This window comes from Heteronotia binoei, chromosome 17 (genome assembly GCF_032191835.1).
Source record: "Heteronotia binoei isolate CCM8104 ecotype False Entrance Well chromosome 17, APGP_CSIRO_Hbin_v1, whole genome shotgun sequence".
NCBI lineage: Eukaryota > Metazoa > Chordata > Lepidosauria > Squamata > Gekkonidae > Heteronotia > Heteronotia binoei.
The window spans coordinates 22,965,048-22,986,561 of record NC_083239.1 but is presented as its reverse complement, the minus strand read 5'-3'; the positions used below and the strand labels follow the sequence as shown (position 1 = coordinate 22,986,561).

Sequence of the window (21,514 nt, the reverse complement as noted above, 5' to 3'; positions counted from 1 at the left end):
GAGGTCAGTTCTCTAGAGAAAATAGCCGGCAGGTGGGTGTGCAGCATTATAGCCTGTTGCCCACTCCCCATCCTTAAGTCTTACCCAGCCCAGCCTTTACCCCTTAAATCTCCAGGAATTTCCCAATGCAGAGTTGGAAACCCTATGCAGCAGGGACATGGGAGTGCCATGCAGTGCCAGGACAGATATTTCTTACTATGGTCACTAGACCAGCCATATATGCAGTGTCAAATCTAGGCAAACACTCAGCAACAATTTGTGCCTTGTTTTATCGCCCACTGGCCTGCTAAGCAATGGTGAGGGTCAGAGGCCTGCCAGAAGCGAGGGGCCTGGGAATCCTAATTTGAAGGGTATATGTCAGGCTCTGTAACTCTATCATATTAAAATTATAGAATACTAACCAAATGGACTTTTCATACTAACCCAAGGCTTTGTTGTATTGTAGCTAGCATGCATATCAAAGGGGGGATGTTTGAAGTGTTAACTTTGTTTAGGTTGTAAAAGCAGCTAAGGAATGCGACCGTTAGTAGATACCGCAGTCGCCCAGCATCTTCCCAGAGGCAAAGAGATAAGTGGAAGCTCTCGTGTGAAAGTTTGCACCTTCACTCCCTGTTGTTTTGAGAATAGTACTTTTGTTTAGATATCGCTTTGATGTAGATTCCATAAGACTAAGAGACACCCATTCCCAGGTATTAGTCTCAACTTCTGTATCCAGCTATGAGTTTCCAATAAAGTATACATTGTTTCAATGAATACTGCCTTGAGTCTCCATCGCCTGACAGTATAGACATGTGTACAGAGAGGAAATTGCATGACATCTGTATGATCGTATGACCATCAGAGCACATGAGGCTTGACAACTGGTCCATTCAGCCATCTCTGCTCTGCTGCCCACTCTAGCAGAGGCAGGGGTCCCTTTCCTGCCCATCCTGCCAAAGATCCTATTAAATGGGGATGGAGCAAGGAAGGGGCCATCACCAGGCTCTGGGTCTTTCCCAAAAGAAGCAGCTCAGCACTCCAAGGACATGGGGTTTTGATGAAGATGAAATAGGATAATTAGATTGATGGTCGCCTGAGCTGTTTGAGGAAATAATTTATTTGCATGTATAGCTATTTGAATTATTTTCATCATGCCCTCTCAGCTTAGAAATATTTTGTAATGCAAAAAAAACCCAACAACCCAAAAACACATTTGAAGACAATATGCAAAGCCTTTGGTGAGATCAGTGCTACAGATACATGATCTCATTGTTTTAAGATTTGATCTTTCGATATCATCGTTCAGTGCCCCTGAACAAAGGGCTTGAATCCTGAAGGATCTGAATGCCTGAACCCAGAAATGAGACACAGTAAATATTCATTGACATTCTGGGCAATTTTAACACATTTCTCCCAAGGCGCCCATCTTGTAAGCTGAATAGCCACCACATATCATTACATGAAAATATATTGAATTCTGTTCTGAATAATGGACTGAGCCATGACGGAATTTCTTAGCAATCAGCTTATGAAAAGCCCTTTAACAAAAGTGTTTTTCCCAATGTCATCTAAGTGGAAGGCTGTCTTCGACACATCCCATCTGGATGTACACCTTCTTGCACAAACAGAGTGCATCTATTCAGGACTGTTGGGGAAAATGTATCAACAACCAAAAGCCCTGCAACTGACCATGAGTTTAAGCAGAAATACAAAACTAGAGATTTGAACTGGCTGCTGCTGAGCAGTTGCTTTTTTGCTTTTAGCGACTGTGATGCAGGATCAGAGGGTGGTGCAGGGTTCCCCCATAGTTTCATAGCTCATTTAATCTTTCTGAGAACAATGACCAAGATTATTGTTTCAGTCTTCTGAAAATTAGAGCAATTCTCATTCATAAATTTCACCATCTTCTTCCTAATTCTGCTTTGCATAATGATGTTCCCACCAGGGGCACCATGGTGCTGCCAATACCTTTCCTGGTGCCAATGAAGTGTTTTTTTAGAAAGTATGTGGGGCTGGGTGGGGCTTTTGCCTAGCAAGGCTTCCGATTAGCTGTTGAAAATTTGATTGCCTGCTCAGATTTTTCAAACTGTTGCTGTGGCAGTAGCTGCTACCATAGCACAAGGATCTTCACTGTGTGACTGAAGCTAAATGGTGGTGGCCATTTTGCAACTGGCTATACTTCATGAGGCAGCCATTTTATGACATCCATTTTGTGGTTGTACCCACCATACTGTGGCAGAATTCCCAAGGTGGCCCAGAGGCTCAAAAAAGGTTGGGGACTCCTGATCTACAGCATATACCGGTAATTACCTAGCATTGCCAGGTCCCCCCTGGACCACCAACAGGGGTTGGAGGTGGGGGCATTGGGAAAATTCTGCAGATTTGGGAGTAGAGCCTGGGGAGGACAGAGACTTCAGTGGGATGCAATGCCATAGAGTTCACCCTCCAAAACATCCATTTTCTCCAAGGCAACTGATCTCTGTAGTCTGAAGAAGAGCTGTAATTTTGGAGTATCCTCAGTTAAACTATCAGGCACCACAGAAAGAGACTGGAACCTGTAACCTGAGATAGGGTTACCAATCACCACTTGGGAGCAGGGGATCCCCCAGTGTGGAGGCCCTCCCCCCATGTCAGGGTTATCAGAAGTGGGGTGGGGGGAGAGAAATGTCTGTGGGCACTCCATTATACCCTGTGGAGACTGATTCCCATAGGGTATAATGGATAATTAATCTGTGGTTATCTGGGGCTCGGGGGGGCTGGTTTTTGAGGTAGAGGCACCAAATCCAGTGCCTCTCTTAAACAAATCTCCAAGATTCAAAAAGATTGGACCAGGGGGTCTAATTCTATGAGCCCCAGAAGAAGGTGCCCCATCCTTCATTATTTCCAAATGGAGAGAAAGCATTCAAAAGGTGTGCGGTCCCTTTAAATGTGATGGCCAGAACTTCCTTCAGCATTCAGTCATGCTTGTCACACCCTTGCTCCTGGCTCCACCTCCAAAGTCCCCAGATATTTCTTGAACCAGACCTGGCAACCCTAGATCAGAAGATCCGCAGGTTTACTCTGTGTGCCCTTGGAGCTGCCTGAGCCTTCAGAAAGGGCTGCAGGCCAAATACTCTCTTCACCACAGTGCCTTCCTCAAGATGGAGGGACCTCATGAGGGCCACTGGGATTAGCTGACTGAAGAGTCCAATAAGATTAGCCTGGAGGTATAAAGCTGCTGCCACGATGGTGGGCCCTTAGCAAGGATGTGATGGAACAGAGCCTTTGCTCCAAAGCAGCCATTGTCTTCTGGGGAACTGATCTCTGTCACCTAGAAATCGGTTGTAATTCCAGGAGATTTTCAGGCTCCAGGTGGAAGTTGGCAACCCTACATAATATGCATCTGGAAGGAAAAAACTGGATTCTCCCCATTCTACACAGCCCCATTGACATAAAATGCGAAAGTAAAGGTTTCCCTGTCCAGTCTCTTGGATCAAAGAGCTGTCCTTCAGTCCTCACCAGAACCCAAGCAATATTTTGAACATAGAATGCACTGGCAAAGTTAGAAGCCTGCAATCTGTCTAACTTTCCCCAAGAGTAATTCTCTGTTAATGGAGTCAAATGGCTGAGCGGATGCTGCAAATAAAGGTTACGATCAACCCAATGACTGAGGATGATCAAATACGTACCTGTTGTGTAACTCGCAGCACAATATGGTCCCGCAACACAAGTAGCATTCAGGACTGCCCATTAATAAGAAATGATGAGGGTAATATCCAAGATGCCTACTGATTTTTGGCTCACACTTCCATTTGTATTAGCATCACTCTTGAGCCACTGTTCAAACACTTTTGCCAGAATCCATCGGCATTGTGCTTCGACAATCCTGCTGGGAAATGTTCCAGGGAGCTTTGCCTTTTCTTAATTTTGCCACTACAGTCTTCATTTCTGCTGTCACTGCATTGGTCATTCCACAGTTGTCGCTATGAAAGGAAACTCTTGGGCATAATGTTATACAACACATTCCCAATGTTTCTTTTTTCTCCCATCTCTCTCTCTCTGTATATATCTTACAGTAAGTAGGATCCTGCTATGTAATTTTGAATCACTTAATGTGTCTTGTTAATACTTATGCTTTGTTTCAGTTCTGTTTTTAGATTTCTGGGTTTGGGTTGGTTCCAGATTTCTGCAAACCTGATTCTATTGCACAGTTTATTGCTCATATTGACTTCTTGTTGGGATATTTGCAAGTTCTCTCCCTGATGTCATGAAAGAGTTAACATATTTGTTTATGTATGCTAATACTTAGCTAGTTAGCTTAAGAGCCAGTTAGGGACTAGGCACATATTTCCTGCCAGAGAGTGGGGGGGCAAAATTCCTAATGAGTTGGTCAGGAATCTCTATTGGCTAATCAGTTTTATTGGGCTACTGTGTGTTGTTTGTCACATTTGCAAGAGGGGGGAGTCTAGGAGTAAGCTTTTTCTCTTTCTCTCCCACACACACACAAGGTCTAGAAAACACACAGACAAAATGTAGATTAGGAAAAAGCTAGTCAGGTTCTTTATTATTTCCATCTCCATGTTTCCTTCCCTAATTTCTTAATAAAGATTTTCTTAAACCAAATGTCCTTTGGCAACCAATTGCTAAAATACAGATGAATCTTTCCTTGTTGTACCCACAAGTCCTCCTGAGACACCTCCAAATTTAACAACTATATATACTCCCTTCCTAACCTGAATCAGAATTTGTCTTACTAATGAGTGTTTTAAGTAAAGATGGGTAAAGCAAGGGAAAGAGTCAAGGGGTTTTGCCATTGCACATTGCACAGTCTTAGTCCATGAACAAAAATGCACAGTGAGGAACAGGCCAGGCCAGAGCATAGGGAGGTGGAAAAAGACAAATAAGTAAGCCCTCACTGAGCTACAGCAACCTAAGAAGCAGGGCTCCATCCCACACCTCTGAAGGTTCAAACCCACACCTGAAGCTCCCAACATAAGTCTGTCCTTTTTGTGCCTCTTTTAACTGCTGGCACAAATGAAGTGCTCCAGGAGAAGGGGCAAGGAAGGTTTCTCCAAAGCCTCCCTGCATTTCCAACCAATGTTTTTGCTGACCATTATCTTTCCAGGACAACCTTTTCTAGAATGCTGTTGGCACATAAATAGGAGAACCGGCTATTTTGGACCAAATTGAGGGACTTCGAAGTTTGCAACAGGAAACTTGCAAATTCAGTGGATAAACCCTATTTGTAATGAACACACTGATCATCTCCAACTGTACATAACTCTCCTTTCATACTTTGTTCTTTGTCTCATGACCTTTCTGTCTTTCTAATTATCTTTCATGCCAGAATTGCAAACTGCCCACAGAAAGGCAGCATTTTATGTCTCGGGAGGACCGCCTGATTTAACATTCAGAGCCTACAACTGGTCCAGCTTCACCAAGCAACCTGCTCGACATGTTATATTGTTTAGTGGAACACCGTGGGTCACAAACAAATCCTTGTCAACCGGACAAGGCGATCTGGAGTTCAAGACATTTCCATCATTCCTCCTTACACTTCTGAGTGGATACTTTGAACCTTGAGTACTTGGGGGAACCTTCAGTCTTTATGAAAAAGGAATGGAGAAGCGAAATCCTACCAAAACGGGATTCACAAGAGAAAATCTCCTTTCCATTTCCACCCACTTCCCTCCCTTAATTTAGCTTACCTCCATGGAAGTTTGAATGGACCAACCTGCAAACCCAGCAGACATGGATATTGCTCAAATATCCCCCATTATTCCCACAATAGAAAGGGACTGCCCTAGAGTCATCCTTGCAAGGGTGGAGGTGGGTGGGAGATTTCTGCTTCTTTCAGTACTGCCTCTGCAGAATTTCCCAGCCAGCCCCATAACCAGCCATTTCTTTGAAGGGGAGGGGGACCAGGGCCAGCAGCATCGGCATATCCTGTGGCGAGGCAGCTGCCAGGGCCCAGGGCTCCTGTTGGGGCCTACTGCTGCTGCCCCCCACATCTCCCCTGCCACCTTCATGCCTGCCTTTCTCCATGTGTATGATTGCAGCACTCTGCGCCCCCCCCCCAAAGCTTACAGCTGCTTGACATCACTGGGGAAAGGTGAGAGGAGCGCAGGGGCAATGGTGCAGGTGGCCATGGCAGCAGCACTCCCAGATGCACATGCCAGCCAGTGAAGTTGGGAAAGAGGGGTTCAGGTGGTGCAAGCAACTGAGCAAGGCAGTGGCAGAAGGTCGGGGGTACAGTGATGGGAGGTGTAGTAAGGGATAGGGGCTGATGGAAGCCTTTGGGCACTTTCTGCTTGGGCCCCCTCAAAACCTGGAGCTGACCCTGAGGGGAGCTAAGGGGACCCTGGAAGCCAATGCCAGACAAGTCATGGCAGCAAAACAGAGAGACAAATGGGGTTGCAAGGTCCCCTCAGGCCACAAATGGGGAATGGGAAGGTAGGGTTGCCAGGTTCAGGTTGGGAAACCCCTGGAGATTTGGGGAGGGAGCCTGGGGAGGGCAGGAACCTCAGTGGGGTACAATGCCATATAGCCCACCCTCCAAAGCCACCATTTTCTCTAGGGAGGTTGATCTCTGCAGTTTGGAGATGAGCTGCACTTCCGAGGGATCCCAGGTCCCACATGTAGACTGGCATCCCTAGAATTGGAATGGCTTTTCACTTGCCTTTCTGAAAGGGCTAACTAAGGTCCCATCACCTGCAAGCTAGAAGATAGAAGATAAGAAGATATTGGATTTATATCCCGCCCTCCACTCCGAAGAGTCTCAGAGCGGCTCACAGTCTCCTTTACCTTCCTCCCCCACAACAGACACCCTGTGAGGTGGGTGGGGCTGGAGAGGGCTCTCACAGCAGCTGCCCTTTCAAGGACAACCTCTGCCAGAGCTATGGCTGACCCAAGGCCATGCCAGCAGATGCAAGTGGAGGAGTGGGGAATCAAACCCGGTTCTCCCAGATAAGAGTCCGCACACTTAACCACTACACCAAACTGGCTAACAGCAAGGATGCCACATGAAAGCAACAAGCCCTCTGTTTGGCCACCAGAGATCTTTCCCCCTTTCTTCCTCCGCTCCACCTTCATTTATTCTGAATGAAACAATGCAATCACACAACAGAAAAAAGCCAGTTGCATAATAAATCACAGCAACCTCTCTCTGAAACTGATTCAAGTGGGCAGCCTTGTTGGTCTGAAGCAGTTGAACAAAGCAGGATTCAGGTTGCACCTTTAAGACCAACCAATTTTTATTTAGAATGTAAGCTTTCGTGTGCTCTTAAGACTGCTCTTTGTACTGTATTTCCCTCTCCCCTTAAGGACACGATTAATCAGCAAGAGTAGACATACTGGTTGAGTATGTGGGAGGGAGATATACATATGTATATAGCATTGTAGCAAAAAGAGCAAAAAAAGCACAGAGGCTGGAGAGAGGACAATTAACTGTTTTAAGGTCTTTCCCTCCCTCTCCCTTTAACTCAAGGCAGATGATATTCCATTACTTGAAATGTTTAAAACCCCTGCATTGAGCTGACTTTAGTGGTTTGACTCTGATGACTTCAGCAGCTTCGAAAGAAATGGAAGCAAATTTTTAAAAGTTGAAAACTACTATCTGCAGCAAAAAGTGGTAGATTTACTACAGTCTCTTTGGATGGAAGAAGCAATACCCACCCCCATTAGGGGGAAACCATCTTGAACACGGAGGGAGAAGCAGAAAAGTCAAGAACTGTTGCTTGCCTGATTCCGTTCCCCACAAGTCCTATGCATTCTCAATGCTGTCTCTCAAATCCACTGAGTGTGATAAATAGTCTGAGCCATCAGCAAGAGCAAAATCAGTTGCTTGGAACCAAGACTCAGGTTGCCAACCTCCATGTGGGGCCTGGAGTTCTCCCAGAATTACAAGGGATCTCTGGACAACAGAGGTCAGTTTCCCAGGGGGAAAAAATTGACTGCTTTGGAAAGTGGGCTCTATGGCATTATATCCTGCTGAGATCCCTCCTCTCCAAACCCAGGCTCCACTCCCCCCCCAAAAAAAATCTCCAGGTATTTCCAACCCAGACTTGGCCACTTTATGTTGAGTCTGACACACACATCTCAGACGTAGTAACCAGGGCCTTGATTTGTGATTTATATTGTATTCTTACTCAAGTTTTAGCTTTACTCGACCTACTTCCTTGTGAAGGATACAAAAGCACTCAGTAGTTAATGTTAGGTTATCTTGTTATGGATGACTACAAATGGGTCAAGAACACAATCTATGTCATATGAAGTATGAGGACCAGCAACGGTTGCCAACTTCTAGTTAGGACTTGAGAGCTCCCACAATTACAACTGATCTCCAGATGACAGAGATCAGGATTCTTGAAGAAATAGTTGCGTTGGAGGATTGACTCTATGGCATTATACCCTATGGAGGTATTTTCTCTCTCCACACCCCACCTTCCCTAAGCTTTACCCTCCAAATCACCAGGAATTTTCCAACTCACAGCTGGCAGCTCTAGGGCCAAGCCAATGATACATAACAATCTGCAAGCTTTTGAGTTCCTCAGAACTCTTCATAAGGTCAGATGTTACAAAATTAAACATATTACACAAATTGTGTTTTTGAGTTTTGCTCTAGGGTAGGGGTGGGAACGAACCTGTTTTATGGTTCAGTTCAGTTTGTGGCTGAACCATGAATCCATATAAATTGGGAGGCTGGTTCATGAACTGAACCAGTTCTTATTGGTTCATGAGCTAGAGTTGTGAAGTCCTACCTTGGCTTCTGCAGGGATTTTTCTTGTGCATACTTTGCACACATGGCATGATGACATCACCTGGAAGTGACACCATCACACTGGGTATGTCACACCAAGGATGCTCTAGGATTTGGGGAAAAACTCTATGGTGCCGCGTGACGTGCCTGACATGATGATGCCATTGTACCAGGCACAACATGTGACAACAGACCTCTTTGGGGACAGAGATTCCCCTGGTAGCCTGCTCTGTTATAGTGGGTTGATGGGCCCCAGACTGAGCAAAAACCCACTTCCCAGAGTAAGCTTTGCAGCCCTATCATGAGACAATTAAAGTTTAAACCCCTGCTTTCTGCTCCCCATGGCTTTTCATGGGGATCAAAAAGGGGGGCAGTCCAAACATCTCAGGAGTTAGACTGCTAGCTACTTAGTTTAAATGGCTTTCACCTGGAGAATGGAAACAGTTTGGGTCCCTTGATGGCCACTGATATTTCCCAAATCTTTATGAAGAGGAATCTGTCTCTCCAAGTGAGCCTGGCCCAGTAACAGGCTCTGCAAACCCATGAAAATGCATTAAATCAAATGAAATTCTTAATATCCCTGACCAGCTCAATATCTGAATACAGTGTCACCCCTTCTCTTTCATTGTATAGGGGTATCATTGTCTCTGGTGATCCTGGGCTAAGAATCACAAGGCTCTTGGTGGTAAAGCCACCTGTGTCTCCATCTATCAGGAGTCCTGCTTAGAGGACTCTGGACTGAAAGTGGGGGGGGGGGGGAGGACTTAAGTGCTGAGTCCACAATTCATGCTGGGATTTGTGTGGCTGGGACCTCTGCAGTCACCAGTTTTTGCTTGTCAGCATTAAGCACAGTGAAGGAATACTGACAAAAAGAAAGGCCTTAAAACCAATACATTTCTTTTCCCCATTTTTTCCATCCCACCACCTCTTTTTTGTTTTGCAGTACCCAGCCAAGTGGAGAGAGCTGCTGAAGTTGAAAGCCTGCACACATGTTGTTTGGGTTGGTCCTAATGGCCACAGTTGCCCCAACCTGGACAGCCCAGGCTAGCCAGATCTCAGAAGCTAAGCAGGGTAAACTTTGGTCAGTACTTGGATGGGAGACCCCCAAAGAAGGTGGAAGGGCTTGATGGGCACAGGCAGGCAATAGCAAACCACCTTTGTATGTCTCTTGTCTAGAAAACCCGACTGGGTTGCCTTAAGTCAGCTGTGGCTTGACAACAACAAAAAAATGCCAACTCCTGCAGTGGATTACTTCTTCCTTCCACTAGGGTAACTCATTGCCCTAGGGTAACACCACCTGCCCTTGGTGGGGCGGGGGATTCCCTGCTAGAAGGGATAGAGCTCTTAGCCCCTTTTTCCAACCTGAGGCTTGGCCTCTATGTTCTTCATTACTCAGATCCTAGTTACCATTGAGACCAATTACAATTTTCTTTGTTAAAACAATTTTATTTAGTAACATATGGTAACAATATCTATTTCTTGCATCATTAATAACTTCTTTTTATCTATCCCATATATTACTTTCTAACCACCCCTCCCCCCATAACTTGACCCCCACCGGTGTTATTTACTTAAAATACTAATATTTAAAGGTACCCTTAACTAATAAAAACAAAGATTAATATTCTTCTTCCATCTAAGACTTAATCATTATCAAAAATTGTCCAATGTCCTTTTATTTTCCACTCTTTTTCTACATATCTTCTAAACTTTTTCCACTCCATCTTAAAAACTTTTAAGTCATAGTCTCTTAAAATTCTTGTTAATTTGTCCATTTCACTCCATGTCATAACTTTTACAATCCAATCCCATTTCTCTGGTAATTTTTTTTTTGCTTCCATAACTGCGCATACAATGTCCTAGCAGCTGAAAGCAAGTACCAAATTATAGTTCTATCTTCTTTTGGAAATTTTTCCATTTGTAATCCCAACAGAAAAGTCTCTGCAACTTTCTTAAATTCATATCCCAAGATCCTAGAAATTTCTTGTTGAATCATCTGCCAATACTTTTTTGCTCTTTCACAAATCCACCACATATGGTAGAAAGAACCTTCATGTTTTTTACATTTCCAACATCTATCTGGCATCTTATTATTCATCTTTGCCAATTTCTTAGGAGTCATATACCATCTATACATTATTTTAAAACAGTTCTCTTTAATACTATGACACATCGAAAGCTTCATAGAACTCTTCCACAAATATCCCTTTTGTTTGTTTACTTGCATATTTTTACATAAAAGTTTTGATTTTTCTTTATTGATATAAAGTCCCACCAATTTTCCATATTCTTGTATTTTAGCTAACAACAAAGGTGTTACTTGTATAGGATTTTCATTTATAAACATTGTATCATCTGCAAATGCTCTATATTTATAAATAAATCCTTTTACTTTTAATCCTTCTATTACTTTGTCATCTTGTATTTGCATCAGATTTCAAGAGTCATTATGAACAACAATGGGGAAAGCAGACAGCCTTGTCTTGTACCTTTGCTAATTATCATATCTTCTGTAAGATCTGCATTTATACACAGCCTTGAACGTTGTTCAGTATATATTGCTTTTATCATCCTTATAAAGTTCCCCCCCCCAACTCCATTTTCTCCATTACTACAAACATAAAGTCCCAGTTTAAATTATCAAATGCTTTCTCTGCATCTGCAAAGAATAATGCAACTTCCTTTTCTGGATATCTTTCATAATATTCTACAATATTTACAACAGTTCTAATATTGTCTCTTATTTGCCTTTTTGGGGAGAAACCCTGCTTGATCCTCCTTTATAAAATTTATCAAATATTGTTTAAGCCGTTCTGCCAATATTCTTGTATATATTTTATAATCATTATTTAATAGTGAAATTGGTTTATATTTTTTTACATTCGTGACGTCTCTATTTTCTTTTGGAATCAACGAAATTACAGCTTCCTTCCATGTATTTGGTATATTCCCTTTTATTCTTATCATGTTCATCAATTTCTGAAGTTTCGGTATTAATTCCTCTTTAAAGGTTTTAAAAAAATTATCTATATATCCATCTGGCCCAGGTGCCTTTCCAATTTTCATTGCATTAATCGCTGCTGCAATTTCTATTTTTTTCAATTGGATCATTCAAAACTTTTTTCAAATTTTCTGTTAAGGGTGCTATTTTAATATTTTGTAAATATGCTTCCATCTTTTCTTTCTTTATTTTAACACCCTTAAATAATTTAGCATAGTACTTTTTATTCCTTCTTGATCTACCATCACTCTTCCATCAGCCACAATTTTATTAATAATTTTGCTTTCTCTCTTTTTTTTCAATTGCCAGCCCAAATATTTTCCAGGTTTATTCGCTCCCTCGAAAGATTTCTGCTGTATCATTCCAGTTCCTTATTTAACAAATGTCTCATTTGTGTTTGTAATATTGTGATCTCCCTCATAATTTTCTTTTTCCCTGGCCTTTTTCTCAGTTCCCCTTCTTTTTTCCTCATTTCATTTTGAATGTCCAGCATCTGTTTTTCTTTTGCCCTCTTATCTTTATTATTCAATGTAATCAATATTCCTCTCATTACCGCTTTATAAGCATCCCACACCATCTGAAATTCTATATCGTCTTTATCGTTTATTTGGAAGAAAGCTTTAGTTTCATTTTCTACAGACGTCACTATTTCTTTATTCTTTGGTAAATCTTCATTTAGTCTCCATGTTCTCGACTTTTTAGACAACTTTAATCCACATTATTGGGTTATGATCAACTATTTTAGGTAAAATCTCTATTTTCTTTGTTATAAGGCCTAAATCCTTAGTGCCCCACAACATGTCAATTCTGAAAAAAGTATTATGTCTTGCTGAAAAAAATGTATAGTCCCATACTTTAGGATTAAATTTTCTCCAAATATCTTCCAGGTTTTCTTGTTTAACCAATTCAAAGAAGGACTTTGGCAATTTTCCTTCTTTATTATTTTTTTCCCCAGACCTATCCAGTGTATTCTGAATTGTTCCATTAAAGTCCCCCATCATCAAAACTTGATCATATGTCACTTCATCAAATTGTTGTATAATGTCTTTAAAAAAACCATCCTTTGCTCCATTTGGTTCATACAGTCCCAATAACAATGTTTTTTTGCATTTAATATTATTTCTACCGCTACAAATCTTCCATTTTTGTCTTTAAACACTAATTTCAGATCCAATTCTTGTTTAATATAAAAAATCACTCCCCTTTTCCTCTGTTCAGCCAATGAATGAAATTCTAGTCCCAATTGCTTATTTCATAAAAATTTGTAATCCTTTTGTTTGATATTTAATTCTTGTAGACAAACTATATTACAATTTTGCTTTTTAATCCAATGAAACATTGCCTTTCTTTTTTGTGGTGAATTTAGTCCATTTACATTCCAAGATAACAATTTGTAATCCATCATGGTGCAAATTCTTTATGTTCTTCATAAAATCTACGCAGTTCCTGTGTGTTTGGAATTGTAATCCTTTTTCCTTGAAGTTCAAAGCTCAAACCTTCAGGTATTATCTATTTATTCCTCATTTCATTGTCCCGTAATTTTTCTGTCAATTTCTTATATGTTCTTCTGTCGTTTATCACTTGTCTTGGCAACTCCTTCATAATTCTTACTCTGCTGCCTCCCACTATCAATGTCTTTTCAAAGTTTTTATTCATGATCTTTCCCACCATTTCTTTTGTCATATATCTTATAACCACATCTCTTCGTAGATTATTTTTTTTGGCATACAGTGAGTTCACTCGATACATATAGTCATACATATTTCTAGTCCCTTCAGGATCTTCCTCCAGAAATTCTGCAATTCTTTTTATTATATATTCTTTCAAGTCAGTTTCTTCATCCTCCGGTACTCCTCTCAGACGTATCGGTCATGAATTGCCACTTATTCTTGTATTTTTAACAAGGTGGAATCATGTACTTTCACTCTCCCTTCCACCTCTTGCACTTTCTTTGATGTTACCACAGTCTCATTCCTGAGATCCTCTATATATTTTTTTTAGCTCTTCAATATCTTTTCTAATTTCTTTTTTGAAAGCAGTTATCATCTCCTTCATCCCTTTCATTATCCTGGCTTCTATTGCATCTAATTGGTCCTGCATTTTCTCCAGTGAAGCAGTCCTTGCTGTCAGCTATGTGCATTGAAGCTTGCCTTTATTACCCGAAATGTTTATCTAATGCTAACGAACACCCTAGTACCTTGCCTCACTAACCCTGAAACTGTAACGAAATGTGAAAAATAGCTGGGAGAGACAGTCCAGGTGCCAAAGAGCTTTGAAGTGTTAAACATCTAGCTGGTTCTCAGACCAGGCCGGCAAGGCCACAGCGAGGAGGAGAGACAGGCCATGCCGGGGAGATAACAGATAAGGGAAATGCTCACTGTCAACGAGACAACCCAGCTTTTATTATGGGAAGCAATTTAAAACTCCTTGCTTTGATGTGTATCCATAAATGCTTACGCTTGAACCCCTTTCGTCATTAGTATCAATGACTCTGTGCAGTGCAACATTGTTGTAATCAATAAATGGAAACTTATTTTTAAACCAAACTAAGTCTATTCATTCTTGGAACTTCAATGCCCCTACGCTGACACTTGCACGGGTTTGCTTGTGGTCTGACATGTAAAAACACCGAAAATTTTGACCTCACAAAATTAAATTTCAACTATCAGGTTTAAAAGAGTGAAGCTTGCTTTCTTCAATGAGCCTAATTTCGCCGTCCTCAGAGCCTCCTGGGCTCAGATATTACTTTTTAAAGTTTTTATTTTTTCCAAAATGGTGGTCGTGACTTTCTGCCTCACTTTTTTAAAAAATTCTTTTTCTCTAAGGACTTCTGAAATAGTTATTAACAATAATACCCAATAGCATTTACCTTATAATCGTCACCTCTGTCAGCTCCACCAATTTTTAACGTCCCGAACACTTTAAAAATTTTATTTAAACTTTAGCCTCCTAGCAATGGCCGCCGATGTTTTTCTATGATATTATAGTCTTAGAGTAGGCTTGCTGCTTCGATGATTTCCCTTTTCCATCCAATACTTCCTGCTTTACTTGCCACCAAATCCCGTTTTTGCTGGTAGAGAGATCTCACGATACTTGACATATTTCCTGTGTTGACTGTGAGAGCTGCAATTCTATGACGATGGGGCTTTTTCTCCAAAACCGCAAGTAGACCAAACAATAAATTCCTTTCCACTTTTTAGCACTGTCCTTTAAATTTACAAAGTCCAAATTTCACCCCCTCCCCTTCTTCTTCCAAGCTTTCTAGATTTAAATTTCCCACCTTCCGATTTTATTTTGTTTAACTTTAATTAGTACCTTTTCTAATTTTCTAACTTTAATTAGTACCTTTTCTAATTAGTACCTTCTAATTAGTACCTTTTCTGTAGTTATCCAGATCAACACTGGTCTTGTGTAGCTTTAGATGTTTAGTAGTATCAAAGAAGATTAGGATCCTGTCGAGCTTATGTCAAATAAATTACTCTGGAAACTTCTGCAGATTATGAAAATGCAACTCGTCTTCGGAGACCCCTCAAAGGAGCCCCCCCCCCCAGGAACTCCTTTTTAGCCAAGGTAAATCTCCTCAAAGTTTCCTGTGCACATCTAGGACTGATCTCTGTCTGAGAAAAGTAGGCAGTAGGCATTAGATTGCCTTCCACTACCCTGAACAGAAGTTCCAGCCTGCTCTCCTTCTGAGAAGCAGTTCAGCTCGGCATTTTCCAACCCCGGAAGTCTGAGACCAATTACAATTTTGAGGCTCCCCTGGAGAAATAGCCATGAGCACACTGACTGCTTTCCTTCCAACCTGGGCGCCCCTCTTGCACTAGCATGTCCAAGATAGCTTTTTATCAAACTCGTGTCTCCTCTCCCTCTACATCACTCCCTCCACATTCTTAACCCAATCTGCGAGGTCTCAGGTACATCCTTGGAAGCTCTTCTAGAAAGCATTCTGGGAAGTCTCCAGGAATCACCTGGAGACATCCTGGCACCACATTCCTGAGGTGGTTTTCCTTCCAGGATCACTAGCATAGGTATAGATGACCTAGCATCTATGACCTAACAGGCAATTGAACTGACTCTCTGCCACTTCTAGAGAGGAAGGGGAAAACCCCATGCTTTTAAAACTCAGAGTGGTGGTGGTGGTGGGTTTCTCCACACCCAAAATGAGGATCAAGTTGTTTTGTTTAAAAAATTAAGGCAGCAAAACAACAGTAGACCAGAAGAAACAGAGGTAGTAAATAGACAGCAAAAAGAGGACAGTTATGGATTTTATCAGAGATTTCAAGTTTTCACAGCTGGTAACATCATTAAGGTTTGTAGAATCTTTCGGGCTCAAGTGCCGTGTTCTACTGGAGAACACGGCACTTGAGCCCGAAAGATTCTACAAACCCTAGTTATGGATTTATTTCAAAACCATTTTTGCCACAGCCCTGGATACAATGAATTTATGTGGAATTCGCACATGGCCTATTTCTGCCAAAGGTCTTCTGCTGAGAGAGGAACATACTCTTCTTTTGCCGGCTCCTTGAAGTTCACATTCTCTTGATGCCGTTTTGGCTCTGTAAAGCTGCAATTGTTGGCACTGCTGGCATCCCCCTTGCTATCAAGACATGTACTGCCAAGCTGGCTGCATGAAATCGTATCAACCAAATGGGGCATTTCATGTTGTATTCATTGATTGCCCCCTTGAAAATGGGGCTCAGATGCAGGATGCCCTTGTAAGGATAGCAGGGGTCTCTCGTGGCAAGGCTACAGAGCTCAGACTGAGGCTGTATTCACTTCTCTTGGTGAAAGCGTGTCAGGGAATGGTACTGTCCTGCCCACTTCAGGGACACCAAAGCATGTTGGCTGTCCCAGGTCAGCAGTGATAGATGGGACAGTGGGTCAATCAAACTGATGTCTACTGAGCTGGCCCCAACCTGGATGGCACAAAGTAGGTCAATCTCAATTAGATCTCAGAAATGAAACAAGGTAAGCCCTGGTTACTGCTCAGATGGGAGACCACCAAGGCAGGCTAAGATCTCTGTATAGAGCAGGGGTGGCCAAACTGTGGCTTGGGAGCCTCATGTGGCTCTTTCATATATATTGTGTGGCTCTTGAAGCCTCCACTATCTTGTCACCTGGCTTGGAGAAAGCATTTCTCTCTTTAAATCACTTCTCCAAGCCAAGCCAGCTGGTGGCTTGGAAAATGTATTTAAAGTTAAAATTGCTCTCTTTCCACCTCTCCCTCCCTCTGTTTGCTTTCTTTCCTTCCTTTGCAACTTTCAAAAACTGACATTTGTGTCTTGCAGCTCTCAAACATCTGACGTTTATTCTATGTGGCTCTTAGGTTAAGCAAGTTTGGCCACTCCTGGTATAAAGGCAGACAATAGCGAACCACCACATCTTTTGCCTTGGAAAGCCTATGGGATTGCCATAAGATGGCTGTGAGTTGACAGCACTTTCCACCACCATGTATCAAGCTAAGACCTGGCCTGGCTCTTCTACTGCTATGCAGAGGGTGCCATGGGTATGCAGTTGCTATGCAGAGGTACTGTGGGCTTCTTGCAGGCCACTTCTGCTCACCTGCCAGTTGGCCCATCTCCACTCCACCAGTCCAGCTAGCTCTTGTCCCTAGTTCTGAGGCATGCTAGCAGCCCACCACTCCTTTGCACCAGCTGATTTGTATTGCTCTTGTTCTGGTGACAGACATGCCCGGATCCAGACACAAACATCCATAAATCCACGTAAGTTCCATTCACATAGAGAAATATCAGAGGGCTCTTTTCTTTTCTAATTCTTTCAAAGAGAACGGAGGTGTGTGTTGTTGGAGATATTGCAAATCCAGCGTTTGAACTCACCAAGGAAGTTGTCAGAGAAAGGCTTAGAGACCACATTACAAAAACTGCACAGAGAAAAGACAACATCCCATTAGGAGATTACCAGCTTGACAGATGTGCTTGGGCTGAAAGAGGATCTGCTCTGGCTCCCACTCCCCACTTTCACCCTTTCCTGCCCAGTAAAAGAAAAATGAATTGACTTAATCAGGGGTCGTTTTGTAGAAAAATAGGTGGTAAAACTCATTAGCATATGCTGCCCTCCCTTCAGCCAAAAGCAACCCAACACAAGAAAGGAGAGCCCCAGGTGAGAGAGGTCTGCTTGGGCTGGCTAGAGATCCAGCCAGCCCAAGCAGGCCTTGCTCATCTGGGGCTCTCCATGGCCACCCCCGCCCCACATAGTCGAAAGTCCAGCAAGCCATCCACCACCTAAAATCACATAAGAAGTGGAGAAAGGGTGGCATGGGCTTCTCCAGGGGTTACTGAAGGCTGCTGGAAGTGTGGCTAAGCTCCTGGTGGCTCGCTGGCTGCCCACTCTCCTAATCCAGGGGTTGTTATGCAGCTGCACCTACTATTCAATGGACAAGGTAGGTGGAGAGGAGGTTCAGGAGCTGCACTCCTGTGAGATCCTGCTGAATTCAAGGCCTGGACTTAATGAAGAAGGATGGTAGTTGTGAGCATGGCAGTGGGAGGGCTCACAAGTGATCAGGGGAACAACACACAGGCAATTGGGAAGCATGTGGATGGGTGGGAAAGAAAGGAGGGTGTGAAAGGAGGGCTTGGAGATGAGCAGAGAAGGGGAGGGGCCCTGGAATCTGTCTTGAAACACTTCGAAATTGGCTGTCAAGTCAGTTTGGACTAGATGACCCTGGAGGTCCCTTCCAACTCTGATTCTATGAAGTCACAGCTGACGTGTGAGGAGGGAACTGCGACTCAGTGGGAGAGCATCTGCTAGGCATGAAGAAGGTCCCCAGCATCTCCAGTTTTTAAAAAAGGATATGGCAACAGGTGATGTGAAAACCTCCACCTGAGACCATGGAGAGCAGCTGCCAGTCCAAGTAGACAATGCTGACTTTGATGGATTCAGTATAAGGTAGCATCACACGTAACTCCATAGGGTTTTGAAGGCAAGATTTGCAAACAGAGGTGGTTTGCCATTGCCCTCCTCTGTGTAGTGACCCTGAACTTGCTTAGTGGTTTCCCATGCAAGTACTAACCAGGGCCAACCCTGCCTAGCTTCTGAGATCTGACGAGATCAGGCTAGCCTGGGTGACTCAAGTCAGGGCAAAGGAAGCACCGGAGTGGTTTACTTCATTTCTAAAGGTGAATGGGTGGAGGTTCCAGAAGAAGCATTCAGGGACTTGTCCTACAGACTTTGCCCCAGAATCCTGCTGTCCCTACACTCTCTTTAGCAGCCAACTATATAAACAGAGCAAATCAGCCAGCGATTATAAACATAACATTTTTCAGTGTCTTCTTGTTTGGTGCTCTTTGAATTGTTTTCAAGTTGGGTCTCAAAAAGGATGCCACCTGCCTCTTGTCATGTCTGCAGCTAAAAGGGCTGCGTGAAAGCATCATGGTTTCCATGTGCCACTTCCAGCCTCCATCACAACGGAGGGAAAGCAAAGGCAAGTGGTTTCCTCTGAGAGAGGCTCAACTTGAAAACAATTAGTTGCACTTAGTTTAATCTGTGTGTGAACACCAAGCTCGATTCTGGAGGTACTGCAAGCATCACGGCTTTCAAAGAAAAGCCTGCAGGGGTGGGGAGGGAAGGAACAGCAGCCACTAATCCTATTTGCCATGAAAAGGTCGCGCATTCTGATACGAGTAATTAATTTTCTTCGCCCAATGTTGAAAAGGTTAACATGATTCCAAGAAAGCAGTTGCATTGAAAATGCCTCGTGTACCTAGCTAAAAGGGCCCAATTATAGTCTCCGAGTCCATGGACAGAAAGAAGCGTGTCATTCGGATAAAGGCCCAGCAGGAAGGGGAAGATAAAGGTTTGTTTTGTTAAAATTCCTGGGAGGGTGAATGAGAAGTGTGCAAAAAAAAAAAAAAACCCACCCATTTTTGTCTATTTTCAATTTTAAAAATATCTTTCTTCATTTTCTTTATATTTATTATTAATAGTATCTGTCTTTAATGTTACTTTTGTTACCCTACTCCGTTAGTTTCAGTTGGAAGCCGTTTCTGGCTGTAACTGCGTGTTTTCCTAGGAACTTTGGATGGAATATTTAGGAACCGTACCCCTCAGAGAAGGAATTGTGTTCTAGGGTTGCCAACCTCCAGGTGGGGACTATGGGTCTCCTACTATTACAACCAATCTTCAGCCAATAGAGATCAGTTGCCCTGGAGAAAATGGCTGCTTTAGAGGGTGGTCTCTGTGGCACTGTACCCCACTAAGGTCCCTCCACTCCCCAAACTCTGCCTTCCTCATGATCCATACCTAGGGCCAGTCCACCCATTAGGCAAATTAGGCATTTGCCTAGGGAGGAGCCATGGCCAGGGTACAGTTTGGGCCCTCCCACTCACCCTGGCTCTTGGGCGATCTAAAATGCCCGAGAGCAGAAGCAGCATGGTGCACAAGCATAGGGGAGTCAAGCAGACTGGCCAGCTCCTGCGCTTGCATGTGGAGGACTCCTGAGTGTCACCACTCTTGTGGTTGCTGCTACTCTCGCTGCTGCCACTACTCTCACCACCGTTCTTGCTGCTGCCACCGCCCTCGCCACTGCACTTGCTCACGCAGCCCTGGAATTGCTGCAGCAGTGGACAGCCAAGGTGAGAGGCGGATGGATGCTGGAGGGCAGCATGCAGCAGCCTTGCTTCAGCCATCACGCACCCTCAGGCCACCCCTGTCCACCCCCCAAATCGCCAGGTATTTCCCAACCCAGAGTTGGCAACCCTAACCCATTGTCTTACAAAGAAGGAAGGAAGGAAAGAAAGAAACACAAAAGTATGCTTTTTAAAATTTAGTATTAACGGGTGAGCAGATAAAGTTTTTAGAATCCAAACTGTCTACTCAGCAGGTTTGCTAGCATATGGACAAAACCAGACCTTTATGAAGCACAGAACAATAGCAAAGTTGCTGCTCATCAGAAGATATGGAGGTGCTTTATACTCAATCAGACCCTTGGTCCATCAAGGTCAGTATAGTCTACTCAGGCTGGCAGTGACTCTCTAGGGTTTCAGCAGACACCTTTCACATCACCTTCTACCAAGACCATTTAACTGGAAATGCCAGGGATTGAACCCAGGACCTTTTGCATGCTAAGCAGATGCTCTACCACTGAGCCAACACTTTCCCTCCCCCTCCTGTCCACACATCAAAGTTGTGCTGAGAGATGCTGTCCATCAAATCCATTCTCTCACTGCAGACAGCGTGAAGATGCAGGAATGATGGTCAGGACTGAGAGAGTCCCTTCCCCAAGAACCTTGATCGAATAACCTGCAGTATCTGGCTTGGTCACTGCACCACATCCCGGGATTCCATAGGGTGCTTTTCTATTAAACTGAATTAACCAACTGCCCACACCAAACCTGCACCTTAGGGCCTTACCAGTCTACTCTAACCCATAGGCGTAAACTACATGGGGGCCGGGGGGCTTGAGCACCCGCCGGCAATCAGTACAGGAATTCAGGGCTCGGCAACCAAGCAACCAAATAGTGACAAACTCCTTTGATGTTTTTCCTCTAGGGTGAAAACAAGAAAGTCAGTGGTGTGATTTCTTACACCTTCTTACAAATGCTCAATGAGCTAGAAGAGCAGGAATATATAGATAACCTCCCCCCCCCAACTCTGGAGACAGTAAAAATAAAGGGTGGGGACTGGAGAAAGGAAAGTTCTTTTCCTGCTCGATCCATGGAGGAGGAACAGATCTCTCACCTAGGAAAGAAAGGTTTTATCCTTTCATCTGGCTGGCCTAGAGGGTTGAAGGAGAACACTTGAAAGGTAATTCTGATCTGCAATTTTTTTTGCTGTACCTT

General features: G+C 43.3%; 1 non-coding gene across 1 annotated transcript; it reads right to left on the bottom strand.

Moving 5' to 3' along the window:
• Nucleotides 1–20,759: 20,759 nt before the first annotated feature.
• TRNAA-AGC (transfer RNA alanine (anticodon AGC)) lies at nucleotides 20,760–20,833 on the bottom strand. Its single transcript has one exon. It is a non-coding gene; the product is annotated as a tRNA-Ala (tRNA).
• Between the last annotated feature and the right edge of the window lie 681 nt (nucleotides 20,834–21,514).